Source organism: Loxodonta africana, chromosome 9 (genome assembly GCF_030014295.1).
Source record: "Loxodonta africana isolate mLoxAfr1 chromosome 9, mLoxAfr1.hap2, whole genome shotgun sequence".
In the NCBI taxonomy this organism is placed as follows: domain Eukaryota; kingdom Metazoa; phylum Chordata; class Mammalia; order Proboscidea; family Elephantidae; genus Loxodonta; species Loxodonta africana.
Window position 1 is genome coordinate 59,250,810 of NC_087350.1, and position 21,600 is coordinate 59,272,409.

A 21,600-nucleotide genomic window follows, 5' to 3' on the forward strand; every position below is an offset into this window, starting at 1 on the left:
ACAAGGCAGGAGGCATAAAGAGGACATGGCAAAGCTCATGTTGAACATGAAAGACACTTCCCAGCGCAATGTAGTTCACATTTCTTCTCCTTACTGACTGTGTTCATTTTTCTAAACCATGTGGGTTTCTGTCACCACAAGATATGTATGGCCTCTTTTCTCAGTTCATTGATCTGGTTTAAAAAAAAAAATACACACACATCTCTTTGGGGCTGACCTGCTCTTCCTGTTAATTCTATAATGCCTCTGTTGTGAGCCTACAACCTAAGAAAGGCCTAAATAATTTATGGCTCCACCTCTTTGCATAGCCTTTTTATGAATTTCTGACACTAATAACATACACAAAATTAAATACATACCAAAGTCCATTCACAGACATGCTTTCCCTCCCTCCACACACACGCTGATGTCAATACATCCTGGATTACCTGTGGCAGCTACGGATTTCTCCTGTTGTCCTTGTATAATTATTGAACACACACACGTACACACTCCAAAAATTCATGTTTAAGTGTATCCCATTTGAATGAGAAATTATATGGTCACCTTAACTTTCAAACACACTAGGTACATCCCCCAACAAAACATACCATTCACAGACACATATAAACATATGCAAACACGTACAAAACACTCAACCTCCTTCTCCCGCAAGAAAACACAAAGTTTCAACCACTGCAGAATGAACACACACATTCACCAGTACACACATATGTCCTCAAATTCTAAATACATACTTTCAAATCCTTCTCCTGGGGACCAAGAGCACACACCCATTGGCACAGACACTAACAGGTTCTCAGACCTACAAACGTGCAAGAGAGCAATCTAGGAAAACAGAGTGCAAGGAAAATAAAATACACATAAGCATGCATACCAATACACAATAACCCATAATATTCTTTACACAAATGCCATCTCTTAGAAGCCATCCATACCTCATGGACACATATAAATAGTCACACTCAAATGAACTCCCTCACACATATGCATTCCCACAGGCAAGTTCAAGTACTAAATTTTAAATACAAAACCACATGTAAGCTGCGTAATAAATAAAATGTACCTGTGTATAATCACACACTCACATCTATACACACACACACACACTGACCACAGCCCTCTCCTCCCGCAAACACTTACCCTATTGTATCTTAGAGCCCAGCCCACACTCAGCAACATCTCCCTACAGAAATCTCCTCAGACACAAACAAGGCCTTTCCTCTTTTTAATACAGGTCTCCCAGTGAGGATGATCCCCTCTGCCCAAGATGGCTCCTGAGTCCCCATGGCCTAGGCTCACGGCTCTGGCCACCAGGACAGACTCCAGAAATCCTCCTGCAAACCTTGCATTGATCCCAATCTAGACAGACTAATAGCTCTGGAAATCTCAAAGGACGAAGAAATTCCACTTAGAAAGGATGGCTGTTAGTAATGAAAGCAGAGGGCCAGGTGTAAGGAAAGTGATTGAACTCAGAGTCAGGACCTTGGTTCTGCTCTTACTTCTGCCACAAATTTTCTGGGGGACCAGGGGCAAGTTGCTGTCACCCTCTGGCCTGGCCTGTGAAATTAGAGGACTAAGATTGGACTTGACAGCCTATAAGATTCCCTAAAGCTGTAATTCAAAGTATGTGAACAGTTCTGAAGCGGACACCACCAGCAGTTAACAACTCTTACGTTGATTAAACGAGTGCAATTATGCCCTTCTGCCTGCGTGGCATGGGCAACAGTCTGCCAGCTTTGGAGCGAGAGAAACCTTGGTTCAAATGCCTCTGAATTAATTAAATCATTTTATGATTATTTATTTAGCATGTGGCAGGAGCTGTGTCGGGTGTGGGAAAAGAGACAAGTCTGATAAAACCTGTCTTCACAGTTTAGCTGCAAAGAAAGAAAAATACATCAGCAAAGAATCTAAGTTAGTTAAGTGCTATGAAAGTCGTATTTCCACCACAGTATTATACCTATAAGGTGGGGAGTGGTGGTTCAGTGGTCGAATCCTCACCTTTCACGTGAGAGACGCAGGTTTGATTCCCGGCCAGTACTGGTCATGCACTACCTTGCATGTTGCTATAATGCTGAACAAATTTCAGCGGAGCTTCCAAACTAAGATAAAGTAAGAATAAAGGCTACTACTACTAAAAAATGAGCCAGTGAAAGCCCTATGGATCAAAACGGTCTGATCCCATAGTACATGGGGTTGCCATGAGTCAGGGGTTGACTTGATGGCAGCTAAAAACATTACACCTACAAAAGTCAACCTGCATCATCTTTATCATATAGTCGCTGCCTTACACACATCTTGACCTCAGAGAAAGCTCAGGGCAAGTGTCAAAGCCGCTTTCCAACTCACCCATGACTTGGCACTGAGCCTCTGTTTCTCATACGGCAGGAAGGAGTGAGCAGCCCATAACCCATTTAAAGAGTTGTGCAGCATTACTTGGCACCGATACTTAATTTCATTACTTTCATCCAACCAGCCTTGGGTACTTCAGCTCGTTGGGTTCCAGCCGCGATTAATTGGTAGATCTCCCGCTGACTCCTGATTAGCTGCTTTTGATTAGGGCCTAATGACTTCATTTGGTCCCTAATTCAGGGGGATGAGTTGCAAAACTGCCAGCAAACTGTTCGAACAGAATTATATTTTTCCAAACCCTGAAGACATCACTTAAACTCCATATACACAACATTCTCTCTCCCCTCTTTCCTGTTCCTCATTGCCTCTGGACCACACTGCACAGAAGCAAGAGATGAAGGAAGGAAGCCTGTGACCCAGCTCCTGGCTGCTAGAGCAGATGTCACAGAAAAAGGCCTGGAAGCAGACAGCCTGGCTCCTAGGAGGAAGTAACCCCCCACAGCACTGTTTTCTGCACTGCACCCGAGGGGAAGGCTGGTTATTCAGAAATTCCTTAAAGGCTTCACCTTCCACTCTTGCTCCTTGCCTTCTCCAGGGACAGGATACACCCCTGAGGTTTGCCTTGATCTTTGGCTACAAACACCTGGAAGCCCTTGTCATGATTCACAGCAAAGGTCAGAAGTCATAAACAGATCCCATCCTGGGAACCAAAAGGACCATTACTGCTTCTGGCCTGTTACACTTACTCTGACCTCCCAGACCCATCCCAGACTAAAGAGCAAGATGGTCAGAGATTAACAACTTGCCTAATTATAAGAATCCCCTTGGGGTACATGCTTAATATGCAGATTCCCGAGCCTTACCCCAGGCTTGGTGAAGCAAAGTCTCCTTGGTAAGGCCTACCTTGGGAGATTCTTGTCTAATATTTCTTTCTAAAGATTTTTTTAATATATATATTTAAAAACTAATTAACAAAATTTACTTAAAACTTACTATGTGCCAGATCTTGTGTTAGGCTCCAGGAGACAAAGATGACCAAGACTCCATTCTTGCCTTCTGAGAGACCACTGCTTACTGCAGAGGTAAACCCTGTGAGTGACAATCCAGTATACTACAGTAAGGGTCAGGAATGTAATAGGTGGTAATTATGATTTGATCAAATTTTATAAACATACACACACAGAGAAGAAATACATAATTACATAGATGAACTTGCTAAGAATGCAAACCATTTAAAATGCTATAAAAAGAAAATGTTTCCCTCCCCCAAGAACCTCAGGTGCCCTCCCCAGAGTCAGCTGCTGTTAGCAGTCGCTTGTGTCTCCCTTCATAGATTCCATATTCATATCCACACGTTATTAAAATGAAGACGTGAAATTCAGAGGAAAAAAAGAGTGATTTGCTTAAGGTCACCGACTAAGATGGCAATGACTGGTGTTACTATGGTCCCTGGACTCTTAGGTGAGTGATCTATTCCAAGAAAACTTTAACAGCCTTACCTGGCTCAAGAGACTGGTCCAGCAATCTAAATGCTGGCTAGATGCCCACTCAAGAGCATTGCATCTTTAAAGGAAACAAAGAGGTAAGAGAAGGGCATGGCAGGAACAGGATGTTGTAAGAGGAGGCTCATCTTAGAACTTCAAAATAGATTTTATGACTAGAGGATGTCATTCACACTCATTCTTCTAGAACCACCAAGCACTCTCCCTAATCCCTGTCCGCTGCCTTCTTACCAAGGTTTAACCAGGCATTGGGAAGATCCTCAGAGTCTGGTCCCCACCCTTGCCTAGACTTAACTAAGGAATTTGACTTAGTGTCTGACCCCAGGCCATCCCTGAGGCTGGCTGGCTCTCCTTCCACCATTGAATAATGGTGTTCCATTCATGCCTCCTATGTATTGCAAACTTACAGCCCCTATTTGTGACTCCTTTCTTCTTTGTGTGTGTCTGGGATCTGAAACCTTATAGGCAAAGACTTCATAAGTCAAGTGATTGTCACAGCTATAGAATATATATACATGTACATATATGGAGCCCTGGTGGTACAGTGCTTAAGCACTTGGCTGCTAACCAAAGGCCGATGATTTGAACCCACCATCTGTTCCATGGGAGAAAGGTGTGGCAATCTACTCCAGTAAAGATTACAGCCTTAGAAGCTTTATGGGGAAGTTCTACTTTGCCATATAAGTCACTTGGAGTTGGAATTGACTCGACAGCAACAGTTATATGTATATATATATGCATATATTGTATATACATGTATAAATATGTATACATACAGCTTTCCAGTGCGTAAAGTAGCACAGTGGAAAAAGCAATTCCTTTAAAGACATACAGACATGATATCTAATTCCAATTTTGCCATTACAACTGATAGACATTGGACAAATTCCAGGATACAGGACTTCAGTAAAATTCAATTTCTTTCTATTAAAAGGAAATTACCTACTTTTCAAGCCTTTTTGAGGATTAAGACAACTTGCAATATTTCTAATGTATAATGGGTATTCCATAAATAGTAGGTACCTTACTCTTTTGTTTGAGTTTCTTGTTACTGCCTGTCTCACCTACTAGGACATAAACCCCCTGAGGCCAAGGGCTGTGTCATTTTACTGATTGTTGTATATCCAGCATTAAACACTGTGCCTGGCACATAGTAAATGTTTAATAAGCATTCACTTAAAGAATGAACAAATAGTGATTTATTATTACTAGTTGAATGTGGATTGAAATCAAAACTCTTGAATTTGTTCTTGGAGCAGGATAGAAGGCAAGTTAATGTGGGGAGCCAAGGCATCTTAAAGGACTGTAGGGAAATCAATTTGTCTGGAATAGAAGACTGGTGTTGTTAGGTGCCAACAAGTCTACTTCAACCCATAGCAACCATGTGACAGAGTAGAACTGTGCCACAGGGTTTTCTAGGTTGTAATCTTTGCAGGAGTAGATTGCCAGGTCTTTCTCATACAAAGCCACTGAGTGAGTTCAAATCTCCAACTTTTCAGTTAGCAGCTGAGTGCTTAACCATTGCACCACCAGAGACTCTTAATAGAAAACTGGTGCATGTCAACTGTGAATGAGGTATGTGGATGAGAACATTTCATACTGAGTTATCCCTCAATAAGCTTGATAAATGATGCTGAGGGTAAACACATACCAACTTTGATGCTAAAATCTGAGAAGACCAGAACAACTTTATCAAATTCACTCAAAATTCTCCACAGGAAAAGCCAAATAATGGGCTTATCTGCGTCATCTCCTAGAGCCCCCAAGAGGCTGACACAGTGTTCTGGGTGAGTAAGTGGAAGCCACAGATGCCAGACAGGATTCACACAAATAGAGGTATAAGATCTCAGCAAAAATCCGCCAAGAAATAAGCCTGTGTTTGAGACTTGTACAATCTTAAGCATACTATGGCTTGCTTTCAATGTCTTTACCTCTCCTTTTCTGCACAAATTGAGCAAACTGAGGTGGCAATAAATTGATTAAATGTACCAAATTGCTTTTTATTCAGTGTGCTGAATTAAAGTTTCTCTTCCAGCAAATGAAACCAGGGGGGAGTTCAACCAGACATTATCCCTGGGGAAATTAATGATATACTCTAAGCAAATCAGAGACTAAACATTGGTATGTTTCGTGAAGTTTAGAGACGGGTGGGGAGAAGGGAAGTACCGGAAGGATAGGAGAAGATAGAAGAGGTTGCTGCAAATAAACTGGCTTTTTCCAAACCCCTGATTCTCTGATCTTGTCATGACTCTTCGGTAGCTTTGTTTGTAATTATACTTGTCATTTATTGAGTACTTACCCAGTGCTAGGAACTTTGCTAAGCACTTTACATACATTATTTAATTTAATCTCTATAACCACCCTGTGAGGCATAAATTGTCACCTCCACATAACAGATAAAATACTTCAAATTAGAGAGGCCAATTAACTTGCCACATTGCCAACTGGTAACAAACTGGGTTTCTGACACAGGTCTCTATCGTTTCAAAACCTATGTCCCAACCTGTCCATTCAGCTTCATTCCATTGTAAGAAATGGTGTGAGGTTCTGCTTTGGGGAAGAGAGAAGGTTTACGCTCAGTGATGAAATCAACAGATTGCACTGAAGAAATATGTGCTTGTTTATATCCTACTTTGTAACCCAGTGAATTGGAGGCAGAATTCAAAAATGCCTGTGCTGAAATTGGAAACTACAAACATAGGCAAAACAGACGATCCAGACCAAAGTGAAAAAATACTGGAACTAAGATATGCAGTGTCTAGCATATAAAAGTTATTAAATTTAAGCAGCAAAGCCAGTTTTGAGCATCCTGTCTGCCAAAGCAAAGAGGAAAACAAAACTGGTTGCTTGATGTCCAACAGAAAATGCATACCCATTTCTCAGAGGAAACACACTGATAAAAGCTTATCATCCAGTAAGGGAGTCTAAGATAGTGAACAGGCATGCACTGGAGCTTACAGTGTGTCAGTCAAGGAACTCAGGGCTAGAGACATTATGGGGAACTAAATAAGCATGGGAAACCCTGGTGAAGTAGTGGTTAAAAGTGCTACGGCTGCTAACAAAAAGGTAGGCAGTTCAAATCCACCAGGCGCTCCTTGGAAACTCTATGGGGCAGCTCTATTCCGTCCTCTAGGGTCACTATGAGTCGAAATTGACTCAACGGCAGTGGGTTTTAAACAAGCATGATACCTGCCTCTTAGAGCCTGCAGTCCAGTGGAGAGATGGTCGTACAACAAACACAATAAAAAGTTCAACAATGTGAAGTGGCGTGGCAACCGGAGGATTACCTAACTCAGTCTTGAGGGAGAAGGGAAGAATATCTGGTGGGAATGATATTTAAGCTGAGATATAAGTGATATTTAAATGGAAGAAGAATTAATATTAGTTCGATACATAAAGGGTAAGGACTTGGGGCAATGGAAAAGAAAAATGTGGCTGGCCAAGAAATAAGATTTATAAATGCACAGAAATGTGAGACAGTATGTCACGTTCAAAGTGAGAGTTCCGTGCGGCTGTTTTTTTTTTTGTAATAGAGAGTAAGGGATAGCAGGAGAGATGATTCAAGGACACATGTGAACAGAGTGTGCTGGGGCCAGTTCACATTGGCTGGAGAGAGCCACTTGTACATTTTTTTTTTTTTTTTAGGGCAGTAGTTTGAAATCCACCATGGTGGGTTATTTACAAAATGGGAATTGGTCAACACTACACACTCAAGGCTCTTTTTTTTAAGAGCCAGTTGTTAAGCATTTACCAGCTCAACACTGTATATGACTATATTGCAAGATTGTAGTCCTGCCAAGGAAGCACCTTGGAAGGAAAAGCAGCTGAAATAAAGAAGATCATGGAAGGTTTCTAGGAAGAGACGGCATTTGGCAACCCAGAAGGTGGAACACTGAATCTGGAGTGTGAGTTAGCAGCCAACAAGGAGAGGGGAGAAGACAACTGGTCAACATCAGAGAGTCAACACGGAGAGATATAGTGTCCTGAATAGCTATTAGAAAATAAAAGCGGTTGCTGTCGACTCCAACTCGTGGCAACCCCACGTGTGTCAGAGTAGAACTGTGCCCCAAAGGGTTTTAAATGACTGATTTTTTCAGAAGTAGATTGTCAGGCCTTTCTTCCAAGGAACCTCTGAGTGGACTTGAACCTTCAACCTTTCAGTTAGTAGTTAAGTGTGTTAAAAGTTTGCACCACCCAGGCACTATAAAAACCCTGTTGCAGCTCTCATAGTTACTCTATGGGACAAAGTAAAACAGCCCCACAGAGTTTCTAAGGAGCAGTGGTGGATTCCAACTGCCAACCTTTTGGTTAGCAGCTGAGCTCTTAACCACTGCACGATCAGGGACTACAGCAGTAGAATATTCAAGTTTTTAAGAAGTAGCCAATATTGGGAGATCCAGTAGGCAATTGCTGCCAACCAGTCATCAGTCCAGTGTTCCAGAAAAGTAATCTGATCTCCTGAAAAGAGAAGACAGGACCCTGAGGCAACAAGCAAGGTTTCAGTCCTGCAGTAATATTAATCTTGGCAGGTAATGTAGACAGGTACCCAAGGCTGATACCTGGGGCCCAAGATGAGGGTCTTAGAAACAAAGCAGGAGCCTGATGGCTAAATTCTAAGGGAACAAGCATACAGGCTAGTTGCGTGCTGAGTCCCCTGATCACTGATCTGTATGTCCTTACTTTGTGATGTGTCTCATAGGTTGGGGCTGAGGCTGCATGTGAGGTTCCAGCAGCCCGAGATGTGTAGAGAGAGGAGGAGGCAAAAGCAGGAGTCAGCTAGGATTCAGGGATCTGGGGATATGGAGTTGCAAAGTCAGTTAAGAGCAGGATAAATGAGCAGAGTAGTTTACCATGATAAAGAATGCCAGTTCTAAGAGAGAAATTTGGAAAGGTTAATTAGGGCCATGGTGTTAAGTGCCTGAGATAGTTGGCTAAGATGCTTTGACTTTATCCAGCAGGCAATGGGGAGCCATTGAGAGTGTCCAAGCAGGAACATTAGTGATGTGCCCAGAGCTCTGCTTTGAGATTAATCTGATATTGATGCATAAATGTGGGATTGCACAGAAGAGGAGCACAGAACTCAACAACACTGTATCAACAGAGCTCCCTCCTGAAAAATGGTGTGGAAAATGGGATTTGAGGCTGGCCAGTGCCGTTTCTCACGATTTTAAACCATTTTGTCTTCCTCATGTATTCTTCCTCTATCCCAACTCATGCACCAATTTATTGAATTCCTTTTCTCTTTCATAAAATTGTTATATGAAAAACTAATGCCCAGGAAATTTTGACTGATAGAGTTTCATCAAAGTTTGAAGTTTTACTCTGTGGAAGTGTGATCAAGTCTTTTTCAAAATGCATGTGTCTGGATATTATTAGAAGAGAACTGTTATTTCCTGTCTTAAACTGAGGCAAAATGTTGAAGGTGGGGTTGCTAATTTGACAGTGTTGTTGCTGTAAGATGCCATCGAGCCAGTTCCAACTCAGTAAGACCCTAAATACAACAGAATAAAAAGTTACCTGCCCTTGCACCATACTCACAATTGTTGCAAGGTTTGAGCTCCCTGTTGCAGCCACTGTGTCAAACCATCTTGTTGAGGGTCTTCCTCTTTTCCACTGGCCCTCAACTTTACCAAGCATGATGTCCTCCTCCAGGGACTGGTCCCTTCTGATAACTTGTTCAAGGTAAGTGAGGTGAAGTCTTGCCATCCTCACTTCTAAGAAGCATTATGGCTGTATTCTGGCTGTACTTATTCCAAGATATATTTGTTCATTCTTATAGCAGTCCATGGTATATTCAATACTCTTCACAAACACTATAATTCAAATGCATCAATTCTTCTTCCGACTTCCTTATATTTTGTCCAACTTTCAAACGCATATGAGGTGATTGAAAATACCACGGCTTGGATCAGACACACCTTAGTCCTCAAAGCGATCTTTGGTTTTTTAACACTTTAAAGAGGTCTTTTGCAGCAGATTTGCCCAATGTAATACATCCTTTGATTTCTTGACTGCTGCTTCCACGGGTGTAGATTGTGGATCCAAGTAAAATGAAATCCTTGACAATATCAATCCTTTCTCCATTCATCATGATGTTGCTTATTGGCCAGTTGTGGGGATTTTTGTTTTATTTATGTTGAAGTGTAATTCATACTGAAGGCTGTAGTCTTTGATCTTCATCAGTAAGTCCTTCAAGTCCTCTTTACTTTCAGCAAGCAAGGTTGTCATATTCATATTGCAGGGTGTTAACGAGTCTCCCTCCAGTCCTGATGATGCATTCTTCATATAGTTCAGCTTTTCAGATTATTTGCTTAGCATACAGATTGAATAAGTACAGTGAAAGGATACAATCCTGACTTATACCTTTTCTAATTTAAAACCACACAGTATTCCTTTACTCTGTTCGAAAAGCAATGGACCTTTCTAATTCCTTACAAAATGCTATATGTCATGTTTTATTAAATTTTTACCTAAATGGTCTGCAAGAAACTTGACCTCAAAACTCCATCCCTGGTAAAATTGAATGTCATCACTGCAGAGATAAATATTCTCATAAAACTGAGCACCCATGAGTATAGTAATATTCCTGCATTTGTGTCAGAAGATCTGAATTTAAATTTTGTCAGTGCTGCTTCACAGTTGTGTAATCTTTGGTCACCTAGTCACTTTGAGCTTCAGTTTCCTGCTCTGTAAAATGGGCTTTGATTATCTCTGTCTTCCCTAACTTATGGGGCTATTACGAGGATCAAACGAGATAATACACAAGAAAGCATTTTTTTTTTTTTTAATCCTGTAAAGCTCAAATGACAAGGAATGATTCCATTATCAGTGACTTCCATTCCTTTGGGGGTCTCCAAGCATTTCCAAAGCCAAACAAGAAGCCCCACCTCACCAAGTCTTTTCACTCTCCTTGGAGAGCTTGCAGACCTTCTCTCCTCATCTTCTCCTGGCATGAACTCGTTTCTCACTTGAAAGATGAGTTACAAGGGGGAGGTAAGGAGAGTGATCTCAGATAATAAATCTGCCCACACCTCTGACACCAAGTTATAGACGGCTTAGGAGGTGATTCACCTAGTTGTAGATGGCGTAGGAGTTGATTCCTTTCTGGCTCTGGAACCTTCCCTCGACCACACTCAGCTCTGCCGTTTTCAGCCTCACCCTTGAAGGCTGAGGAAGGGGAAGGTGATGATCTCTGGATCTTCCTGTCTGATTGGATCTAGGAAGGATATTGTAAGCATTTCTCCCAAGATGAGGCATCCCTGTCAGAAATCCGAGGGGTCATTTATCTCCCTGAAGCGCATACTATCTGTCAGCCACAGGTGAAGATAAGGGGATAACGAGCAGGAAGGGAAGGGGAAGAGGCTATTTGAAAAGCAGGGAGCACATTCTCTGGGTCATGCATCTACCCCTTGCCTGGAGAAGAGGTGTAGCTGATACAATGCTCGTGGAGGTGGAGGGGAAGGCATGGGAAGCACTGTGCGGCTTATAGAAAAAGGGCAGAAGACCTGAATTAAAATTTCAGCTTGGCCACTTCTCAGCTCAGTGACTACTCTGAGCTTCAGTTTCCTAGACCATCAAACTGGAATGCTAAAGCCAATGATACTGCTTTCCTAATGACATGGAAATGGCTAATAAGTCAAAGTGATAAAAAAGTGTGAAAGCAGCTTTATCCATGCCTTTCCTATGCCCAAGAGCACTCACTTTGGGTCAGAAAACCCACATTTTCTTGTGTTCTGGCTTCATTTTCTACGTTAACTTGGAATTCAAAGAGGTGCATACTCCTGAACTGTGTCATATTCCTCCTTTCATCAAAATTGACTTATTTGTGTGTTTGATCAGTCCTGGCTATGGAGCATATTGGTACGAATGGTTACGATTCCACTCTTTCATGAAACAGGTTTTTCCACTGTCGACAGCCTTATAATGTCTTCATTCTTCAGTTCCTAAACTAAAGGGGATTCCTCAGGACGCCTGCAGGGGCTACATAGGATGGGAAGGCACAGTTGGGGAAGGCTGAACGGGTAGGCTCCATGAACCAGACTCTGACTTCAACTAGAACATTCCCCCTTATCTGATTTACAGAGTGGATTTCCTACCAGGATGTCATCTAAACAGAAGAGAGCAGCAGCGAGTGAAAAAAAAGGTAATAATAATAATGCTTGAAAACTACCTTAAAAATGCAGCATCAGTGAAGAGGAACACAGGACAGGCCTGTCTGGGCCCTCCCGTACTCTGCTCAGAGCTCAGCAGATCAAACATAAATGTTACAAATGAACAGGTAAATGAATGAATGAATGAATGAATGTTTTAAACAGGGGGATGCATCCCACACTGGAGGCAGGGAAATTAAGACATGGCTGATTTGATTACACAGTGCTGCCATCATGTACACTCCCTCACCTGTTTCTCCCACTCTTCCAGATGTCAGTCCTGGTGTCCTGTGCACATGGGCTTCCAGCTCCCTCCAGGAGGTAATGAAGGAAAAATCTAGAGCACCAAGAGTTTTATTTTCAGCTAAGTTTTCCTCAAGGAAGGTCCACTTTCTAGGCTTTGTCTCAGTGTATCAGGGTACCTGTGATTCCCCAGAGAACACAAGGGCTCACCAGCCAGGCTACTTTGGTGGATATGAACCCATCTTTCTTATCACAAAAGAGGAACAGAAGCAGGAGCAATAAAAAAAAAAAAAAAAAAACCTCATGTCAACCATGCTACCACGCTAACAGTGTACCTGGCCCTGAGCTAGACACTTTACAGACATTGCTTCTTTTTCCATGACGACCACCTAAAATAAGTATTTAGTGCCTCCCTTTTATAAATAAGGACACTGAGGCCCAGGACAGTTAAGCATCTTGCCTCAAATCATAATGTTGCTAAGTGGCAACACTGAAATTTGAACCCAGGCATTTATTTCAGTCCCAAACATCTACACTAAGTTCACTTGCTCATTATTTACAACCTTGGACTGTCAAACAACCCCTGGACAAGCATTTTCTGTGGAAACTGTGAGGTTTCACAGATTGGAGGCCCTCATGAGCCCCATCCAGCCATTTTCACTAACACAAACAGGCACGTGTTCACAGGACTCCATATATTTCTACAATGATTCTAGCCAACTTCCTACACATTTATTCCCCTTTGGCCCAATAAGTAAGGACTGAAAATGGAGCAATGAAATTAGTGAATGCTTAAAGAAAGACATGAATAAATGAGTGAAGGAGAAATTAAGTGAGGCATACTGCAAAACATTGAAATTCAGCTGTTCTCGGTGAGTCATACAATCAAGGCTAGAGGTCGGGACAATATGAGAGACAAGAGAGGAGTTCTAGAAGAGGAGGATAGAAAAGCTGACAGATGTATCTGAAAGCTGAGGACCCAGGCCTGTGTTATAGGACGGGAAGATCGCTGTGGTGATCAGGGCTGGGGCCACCTCAAATGCATCTGACAGATAAATATACACAGATAGAGCTTTCAGTGCTCATGGAAGGAAGGGGCAGGTGTCAGTTATGACATCCTGCTTGGTGCCTTTGGCCCAGGTCTCCTGGCAGGCTGCACTCCAACCTATGTCATAGGAACATGATGCAGGTAATGGGAGAACCGCAGGTCCCAGGAAGATCAAAAGCACACGCTTTTATGCCTCAATTAAAGTTCCCCTTGTAAGGCTTTCCAACACAATTTAGCTTTTCTCTGCTGGGCTGGACCAGACACAAAAACACGCACTGGATCATTTTGGAACACATAGCCCATGAGCGTCTGTAATTAGCAGTTTCCTCCTGCTAAAGGGAATAAGGTTTTGGTGCACAACACGGTCTGCATCTGAAAATTGAAACTGTACTATTCACAGGGTACTGAGTGGGCTGTCTGCCCAGGCCTGCCTGTCATAGCCCGATAAGGCTTCAGGATACCCAAGTTTAAGGTAAGGAATTAAGAGACAGCGTTCTAACCTGGAAGAGAGGAAGGGCTATGTGGTATTATGGAAAGAGCACCCAGTTGGCGTCAGAAAGCCTACATTTTGTTGTGTTTTGGCTCCATCACTTTCTACGTTCCCTTGGGAATTCATGTTGTATTGTTCTTAGCTGCTGTCAAGTCAGCCTCCAACTTGTAGGGACCACACTGCACAATGGAATAAAATGCCGCCTGGGCCTGCACCATCCTTCTGCAATCCATAGAGTTTTCACTGGCTGATCTCCGGAAGTCGACAACCAACCTTTTTTCCCTAGTCCATCTTAGTCTGGAAGCGCCACTGAAACCTGTTCAGCATTACAGAAACATGTAAGCCTCCAGTGACAGATGAGTGGTGGGTTTGCTTGAGGTGCATTGGCTGGGAATCGAACCCGGGTCTCCCACATGGAAGGCAACACTTTTGCAATTGAACCACCGATGGTCCCACTTGGAATTCATAGAGATCCTTAAATCCTAGTTCCTTATGAATAAGAAACAGATAACAAGACCTGCCTCAAGGACTGTTGCACTGAATCCATATGTCCTTTCTGGAAAAGTTCATTTCAATATGCTTTTGTAGGCTGACACTGACTCATTGATAACCTTGCTATGAAACTCAGAAGTTATGGTCCTTCCAAATACGGTAGTGTTCTAGGGCAGAGTGCATATTTCCTTTGTAACCCAGTATGATATGCTGATTGGCTTCAGACATATGAAGGGCAGAACCATGCTGCTAAAACAGAAGAACAAGGTGCCCTCTATGAAGGGAAAGGAGCCCTGGTGGTGCAGTGGTTAACTGCTCAGCTGCTAACCAAAAGGTAGGCAGTTCAAACTCACCAGCCACTCTATGGGAGAAAGATGTAGCGACCTGCTTCTGTAAAGATCACAGCATTGGAACCCAATGGGGCAGTTCTACCCTGTCCTATAGGATCACTATGAGTCGGAATTAACTTGATGGCACACAGCATATGAAGGGGGTGACTTAGAAGAAGCTGAGTTTGGAAAAGTAGGTATAAGGGTATGAAGGCGGTTATACTAAGGGAGGACACAACAAATAAGAGCTGCTGATAAGGAAAGCACTGGAGCTCTGTGAACTGTTATGAACTCTACCTTTGTGCAATGAAAGACTGACATAAATAGGAGTTAGAGAAGGCCAGAAATAAAAAGGCAAAGGACCACCTGGTGATGCCTGGTTGCGGGAAAAGCCTGAATATCTATTGTCTGTTGGACACATTCACAACGTTAAGTGATTTGCAGAAAATTCTGACCCAGCCTGTCTGGTTTCAGAGCCTGAGTTCTAGCAACTGTATCTTCCCACTTGTTTTCCCGTTGTGTGCAAAGAGGCTCATTCAATCAGGTGCCAAAAGGCGGGGGCAAAAGCAGGAAAAAGGGGCTGTTATGGCAGCTAGGAACCCTGGTGGCCCAGTCATCAAGAGCTTGGCTGCTAACCAAAAGGTCAGCAGTTCAAATCTACCACCCACTCCCTGGAAACCCTATGAGGCAATTCTGTTCTGTCCTCTTGGAGCCTATGAGTCTGAATCCACTCAAAGGCAACAAGTTTTGTTTTGTTTTGTTTTGTTTGTGGTAGCTAGCTACTCTCTCCCTTCTCTGACTAATGCCAAACCTAACTGATTGCCATCAAGTCGATTCCGACTCACAGTGACCCAGTAGGACAGAGTAGAACTGCCTCACAGGGTCTCCACGGCTTTAATCTTTAAGGAATTAGGCTGCCACATCTTTCTCCCACAGAGCAGCAGGTGGGTTTGAACCTCTGACCTTTCAGTTAACAGCTGAGCACTTAACCACCGCACCACCAGAGCTACTTCCTCTCTAATAGAAATAAAAAAAAAATTGCCCTCCAGCCCATTCTGACTCATGGTGCCCCATTTGTGTCAGGGTAGATTTGTGCTCCATAGGGTTTTAAATATCTGATTTTTTGGTAGTCAATCACCAAGCCTTTCTTCCACTGCAACTCTGGGTGGAATCAACCACCAACTTTTCAGTTAGCAGCGAGTATGTTAACCTTTGCACCATTAGGGACTCCAGAAAATAGAAATAGGATTCACAAACCCCAAATAGGGTTTCAACCATCCAATTTAACTCTACATGTGTCTTGAGGGTCCTCCCCTCTCCCTCAACTGGATCCTTAAGCAAAAGGATACCACCAGAGCTTGAGAGGGAGGAGAAAATACACACATACATAGCCCAAGGAAAAACGTTCAGTGCTCTCACTTCAAAGAGCTCCATTCCTTCCCCAATGGCCAGTCAGAACTCCAGGAGTCCAAACGTTTCCTTTGTCAATAAAGGGATGGAACCCTGCACACGAACACCCACCAGACAAAGTCTTCCTTTTATTCTCGCTATTAATGCCGGCCGAGAGCCACAGAGGTAGGCACGTGTGCGTCAACCAGTCCTCCCTGAAACGCCCAGTTCCGTTCCCCAGCTCAGAGTCAGGGGAGCCCGGCTTTCAAAGTCCCATTTTGAAAGCGGCCGGTGGCTTCAAAGGCGGCTCAGATGTAATTTGCTGGTTGGCGCCGGCTGCACAATAAGCGGCGCCCGGAGCCTGGTCCCCCAGGGGCTGCCCAGACTCTGTGCGCGGCGTCGCCCTGACCGCGAGATGCGGCGCCAGGGCCCCCAAGCCCTCGCTGCCCCGCGAAGGCGCTGGACTCTGGCACCAGGCTCAAAGCGGGGAGCGCTGGCGTCACCGTCCTCCGGGCGCTGATGAGAACAGCTTGCACTAATGAGTTCCACGTAAAGTGGTTACTGTGGCAAGGCTGCCCAGGGGACTTCGGGCCATCGGAATGAGTTTTCAGTTCTTCTTTTAAGTTCACTTACTTCAAAGTTAAACATTTGAAGCTGTTGAGAAAACCTGATAAAACCAAGAGTAAAAAAAAAAAAAAAAACCTCAAGCAAAGGGAAGAAAAAAAAAGGTAATGAAAAAAATAGCTCCAGCTGTTGAAAAGGCAACGATGAAGACATTAAGATTCTCTCCCCTCCCCATACTGGACCTACTACATTTCAACATTTCAACTACAGCGAGAAAAATTCTGTGAACAATGGGAACCTTGGGCTTACCAGGAACTGAGGTAAACTGAAACCAGGGGATTGACAGGGGAAGTCACTGACATAAGCCACATACTTCCACTTTGGTAGTTTTGTGGTTTGCAACTACGTGTGAAAATCATCTACCACCAAAGAAGGCTTCCCAGCTAACTCACTTCGCCATTGTGAATCCTCAAAAATAGGCGTTACTCTGCTTACATCACAGAGGGGAAACCAAAGTTCTGAGCATTTGGTAACTAACCTGAGTTAACACGCCTGTAGTGCTGAGGCCTGGATGCAAACACAGCCCTGTGTTTCTCAGGACACACCATTCTGCCTGCAAATAAATAACTAAATAGATGAAGAAATAAACCAACAAATCAAATAAAGATAAAGGAAAAAGATTGGTTTATGTAGGATTCCAATCTGGTACTCTGAAGAGATTAGAGCCTCAATGCAGAACCACAGACCAACTGTCCAGATAACATGGTTGCTTTAAACAAATGACATCATTATGCTATTCATCCACTCTGCCAACATGTGAACAGCATCCGTCAAGTGCAAAGTCCATGCAAGAATCTATCCAAAAAGACAAAAGAAATCAAATAATGTCCCAGCGCTCTGGGGACTCATTGCCCAGTGGAGAATTAGTATGTATATTCATATACATAGCAGAGGTAGAAAGGAGAGGAAAGAATGGAAACTAGCCTTCACTGGGAGGTACAAGCCTGTCTTAGAAAAAGTACAGCCAGAGTGCTCCTTGGAAGCAAGGATGGCGAGACTTTGTCTTGTGTACTTTGGACATTTTATCAGGAGGCACCAATCCCTGGAGAAGGACATCATGCTCGGTGAAGTAAAGGGTCAGCAAAAAAGAGGAAGACCTTCTACAAGATGGATTGACACAGTGGCTGCAACAATGGCCTCAAACATAACAACAATTGTGAGACTGGTCCAGGACGAGGCAGCGTTTCCTTCTGTTGTACATAAGGGTAGCTCTGAGTCCAAACCAACTCCATGGTACCTAACAACAACAACCGGTTGGAATGATGATAATACAAATGACGGCCGATGGTTATCAAGTGGAAATCAGTGTGGTCAAGAGCATTGGTTTAGTTAGACACCTGGTGTTACAATCTCCTCTTCTTGTGACTTTGGGCACATTGCTTAACCTCTCTGTCAGTGTCATAGCCAACACTTGAGTTGTTGTGAGTATTAAATACATGCACGATATACACAACAGTGCTGGCACGTTTTAAGTGCTGGATAAATATCTGCTATTATGTGTCATGGAACCCTAGTGGCGCAGTGGTTAAAGCTCTCAGCTGCCAGCCTAAAGGTCAGCAGTTCACACTCGCCAGCTGATGCATGGGAGAAAGATGTGGCAGCCTGCTTCTGTAAAGATTACAGCCTTGGAAACCCCATGGGGGCAGTTCTACTCTCTCCTACAGGGCCGCTATGAGTCAGAATCAACAGTGTTAGATTTCGTTTTTGTTTTATTATGTGTCAAATGCTGATACAAACCTTTTGAACGTATAACTCATTGTATCCTGAGACCAATGCCATGAGGCAATTTCTTTTTTACAGATAAGGGAACTGAGAGAACTGAGAGTTTATGCCACTTGCCCAAGTTCATTCCTCAAGTAAATGAAGAGCTAAGCTCCAGGCACAAGGCAGCCTTACTTGGGTTCATACTCTTCATAATGGTACAATACTGCCTCCCAGGAATCATACCGGAAGTGCAAGTTTAAATTTGACTCAATCAAAAATGTTTTTCAACATTTCTTAAGCACTTCCCCTGTGTTGGGCCTCTGCTAGGCATTAAATGAAGGAAAAAAAAAAAAGGATGTGGTTTGTACCAGCAAATTCCCGAGGGACTGTCATATCCTTGTGGCATTTGAAGATCGGAAAATAAATATACAAGTAAAAGTGTCCCAGCATTAGCTCAAACACATTACCTTACTTCAAACAGACTCCAATCTTGGGCTCAGTCCTCCTCCCTCCCTTTAGTCCCTATACGTTGTCCATAGTGTTAGGCTTTGAAGCAAGCCAAAGATACAAGTAAAATAAGAGCCTCTCCAAGAGTATTTAGATTATCTTAGTCAACTTCCCATTCAATGCAAAGATTCTCTTACAACATCCTCACTGTATTCTGAGCATCTCCAGAGACAAGAAACTGACTATGTTTGGACTACGTCCCTTTCCATAAGCATACAGATCCAAGGCCCAAAGATTCCTTCTTATAGGATAATGTAAATTCCATGCACAATTCTAGTTCTGTCCACTGGGACTCTCAAAATAATGGTAACCCCTTTTAGCCCTTTTTTTTTTTTTTTTTTTCCTAAGTTGCACTTCTTCCCATACCTTAAACTTATTTTCTCTGGATTTAACATTTCCAGGTGTGATCCTTCCTCAGAGAACACGATTTTCAGGCATGTCGACATCTCCGATCCCTCTCATCAATAAGGACTAGAGGTTGTCAGTATCCATCTTAGAATAAAGATACCAAAAAAAAAAAAAAAAACAGAGGCAAAACTTTGGTCCCACCAGAGCCTCACAGCTAAACTTCTATTTGGGCATTCTACTTCTTCGAATGCTGTCTGAGTTTGCATTAGCTTCCCTCCACCTTGGGAAGGGAGAAGTTGGTGCCAGCAGCAATATTGTTAGTTCATCTGCATCTCTGTTGGGGACAGGAGGAGCAGGTAATTAATTGTTTTTTTTCTGCACTAGGCAGCCAGTTTTCTTTGGGAAAGTTGAGCATCCCTCATACAGCAATGGTTTCTGCAATTAAAGCCATCCACAGCCAGGAGTTTGATTAATAGCTGGGAGGTTTCTCCTTTGCTGACAAATGAGAAAAAGGGAAATCAGATAGGGAGACGGGAATGCATTTGCTTAGCACAGGGCCTGGCTAATGTTCTTTCCAAAGAAAGAGCTGCTATAATTTCCTAGGGACTGAGAGGGGAATAAAAATCCCTTAAAAGCTTGCAAAGTAATAGATCCAAAAACAGATGTGGCTGTTCCTCAGGAGCAGAGCAGAAAGGGCTGCAACCTTGGTGGTCTCTGGAGCTGGAGAGGATTACAGCTCTGAGGGCACAGATGAGACAAGGAAGGCCCAGAGAAGGAAGCCTGAGTTTCCCAAGGTCATACAACCTATGAAGAGAAGCAAGGCCAGCTGTTGGCCAACTTTGTTGTTGTTCTTAGTTGCTATTGAGTCGATTCCAACTCATGGTGACCCCATGTGTTACAGAGTAGAGCTGCTCCATAGGGTTTTGGCTATAATCTTAATGGAAGCAGATTTCTAGACCTTTTCTTTAGCAGTACCGCTGGGTGGGTTTGAACTAACAACTTTTAGGTTAGCAGTTGAGCACAAAACATTTGTGCCATCTAGGAACCTTCCTGTGGCAAGCTTTACACTTCTTGAAGCCATAGAGTCATTTTGTTCAAGGACTATAAGACTGTTGGGTCCAACTATTAAAATTGAAAGAACTAGAGTCCTGAATACGAACCCCAGACCCCCAGTTCAGTCCTCTCTCTACCACATCAAGGCTGCCTGTGGCAGAAGTTGTACTTAGGGACCTAGTATAATATTTATAAGACAGGAACCTTCCATTTTCTAATTCCACTCCAGGTTCCTAGTTTTTCCTCTCAGGACTATCCTGGATAATTAAAATCTCCTACCTTCTTGGAGATTAGAAGATAGTGACCCTCTCCCTGGAGCATTTTTCTCTCCATACTCAGCATCTCAAGTTCCCAGAACACTCCGCAAAGGACCTGGAGCTGGGGGACAAGAATAACAGACCAATGAAGAAATCTATGCGCTGTGGGGATGAGCTGTCTGCACTGAGACAGGAGAGCAAAGGCATGGAGGAAGCAAAGGCAGGAAGGGTAGGTGGAGGCAGGCTAGAAAGCTAAAAATTCTTCTTGGGGTACAGTGAGATTCAGGAGATTGTAAATGTGAATGTGGTGTTACAGAGTCTAAGCAAAAAAACAAACCAAACCCGTTGTCATTGAGTCAATTCCGACTCATAGTGACCCTATAGGACAGAGTCAACTGCCCCACAGGATTTCCAAAGAGTGTCTGGTGGATTCGAACTGCTGAACTTTATTTAGCAGCTGAACTCTTAACCACTGCATCACCAGGCCTCCAGTCCAAACAAAGAGTGGGTTGGAAATTAGGTCCAACAGGGACTATCTGGAGGCTTGGGAGCCAGACTGGATATAAGGCCATTCCCAATGAATGCTTGTGGACACTTGGGTCATTGCAATGTGACAGCTCTTGAAAATCCTGGGTCCTGTCCTCACAGGTGTATCTCTGTTAGGTTTGCCAGTCCAGCCCTCTGAGTGTAGGGCCTGACAGGGCCTGGTGGGTGCAGACACTGTCCCAGGTCTGAAGCTGGCATGTTGGTAAGCTGCTTACTGGGTTTGTGTCAGAGGGACCCTGGATATGGGTTTCAAATGTTTTTAGATTTTGGTTATGATTAAGATCATATATATATATATATATATATATATATATAATGAAATATATAGTACTTAATGTAAATATGCATATATGTATACATATATACCACTTTTTACACAGATAACACACATTATACATTTTTTTTGCCAACTGCACAACCCCTTCATGCATTATTAGGCATGCTATGCACATTGTATGTTTGGGCACATTATTTACCTGGCTATGTTATTTGCAGAAAAGAAGGTGTGTGTGTATATGTGTATAAAACTTAATACAGTATTTGACACATAATAAGTGATAAAAATT

The 21,600-nt window shown here is 43.0% G+C and overlaps 1 long non-coding RNA gene across 2 annotated transcripts; it reads right to left on the bottom strand.

The window, feature by feature from the left end:
- Window positions 1-8,395: 8,395 nt before the first annotated feature.
- On the bottom strand, window positions 8,396-21,377 carry LOC111749871 (uncharacterized). Of its 2 annotated transcripts, XR_010323045.1 has the most exons (3): window positions 20,511-21,377; window positions 19,197-19,322; window positions 8,396-12,341 (listed from the first exon to the last, which is right to left on the bottom strand). It is a non-coding gene; the product is annotated as an uncharacterized LOC111749871 (long non-coding RNA). The 2 variants fall into 2 exon arrangements; XR_002785062.2 differs by lacking the exon at window positions 8,396-12,341 and having other exon boundaries at window positions 13,937-19,322.
- Window positions 21,378-21,600: the final 223 nt, after the last annotated feature.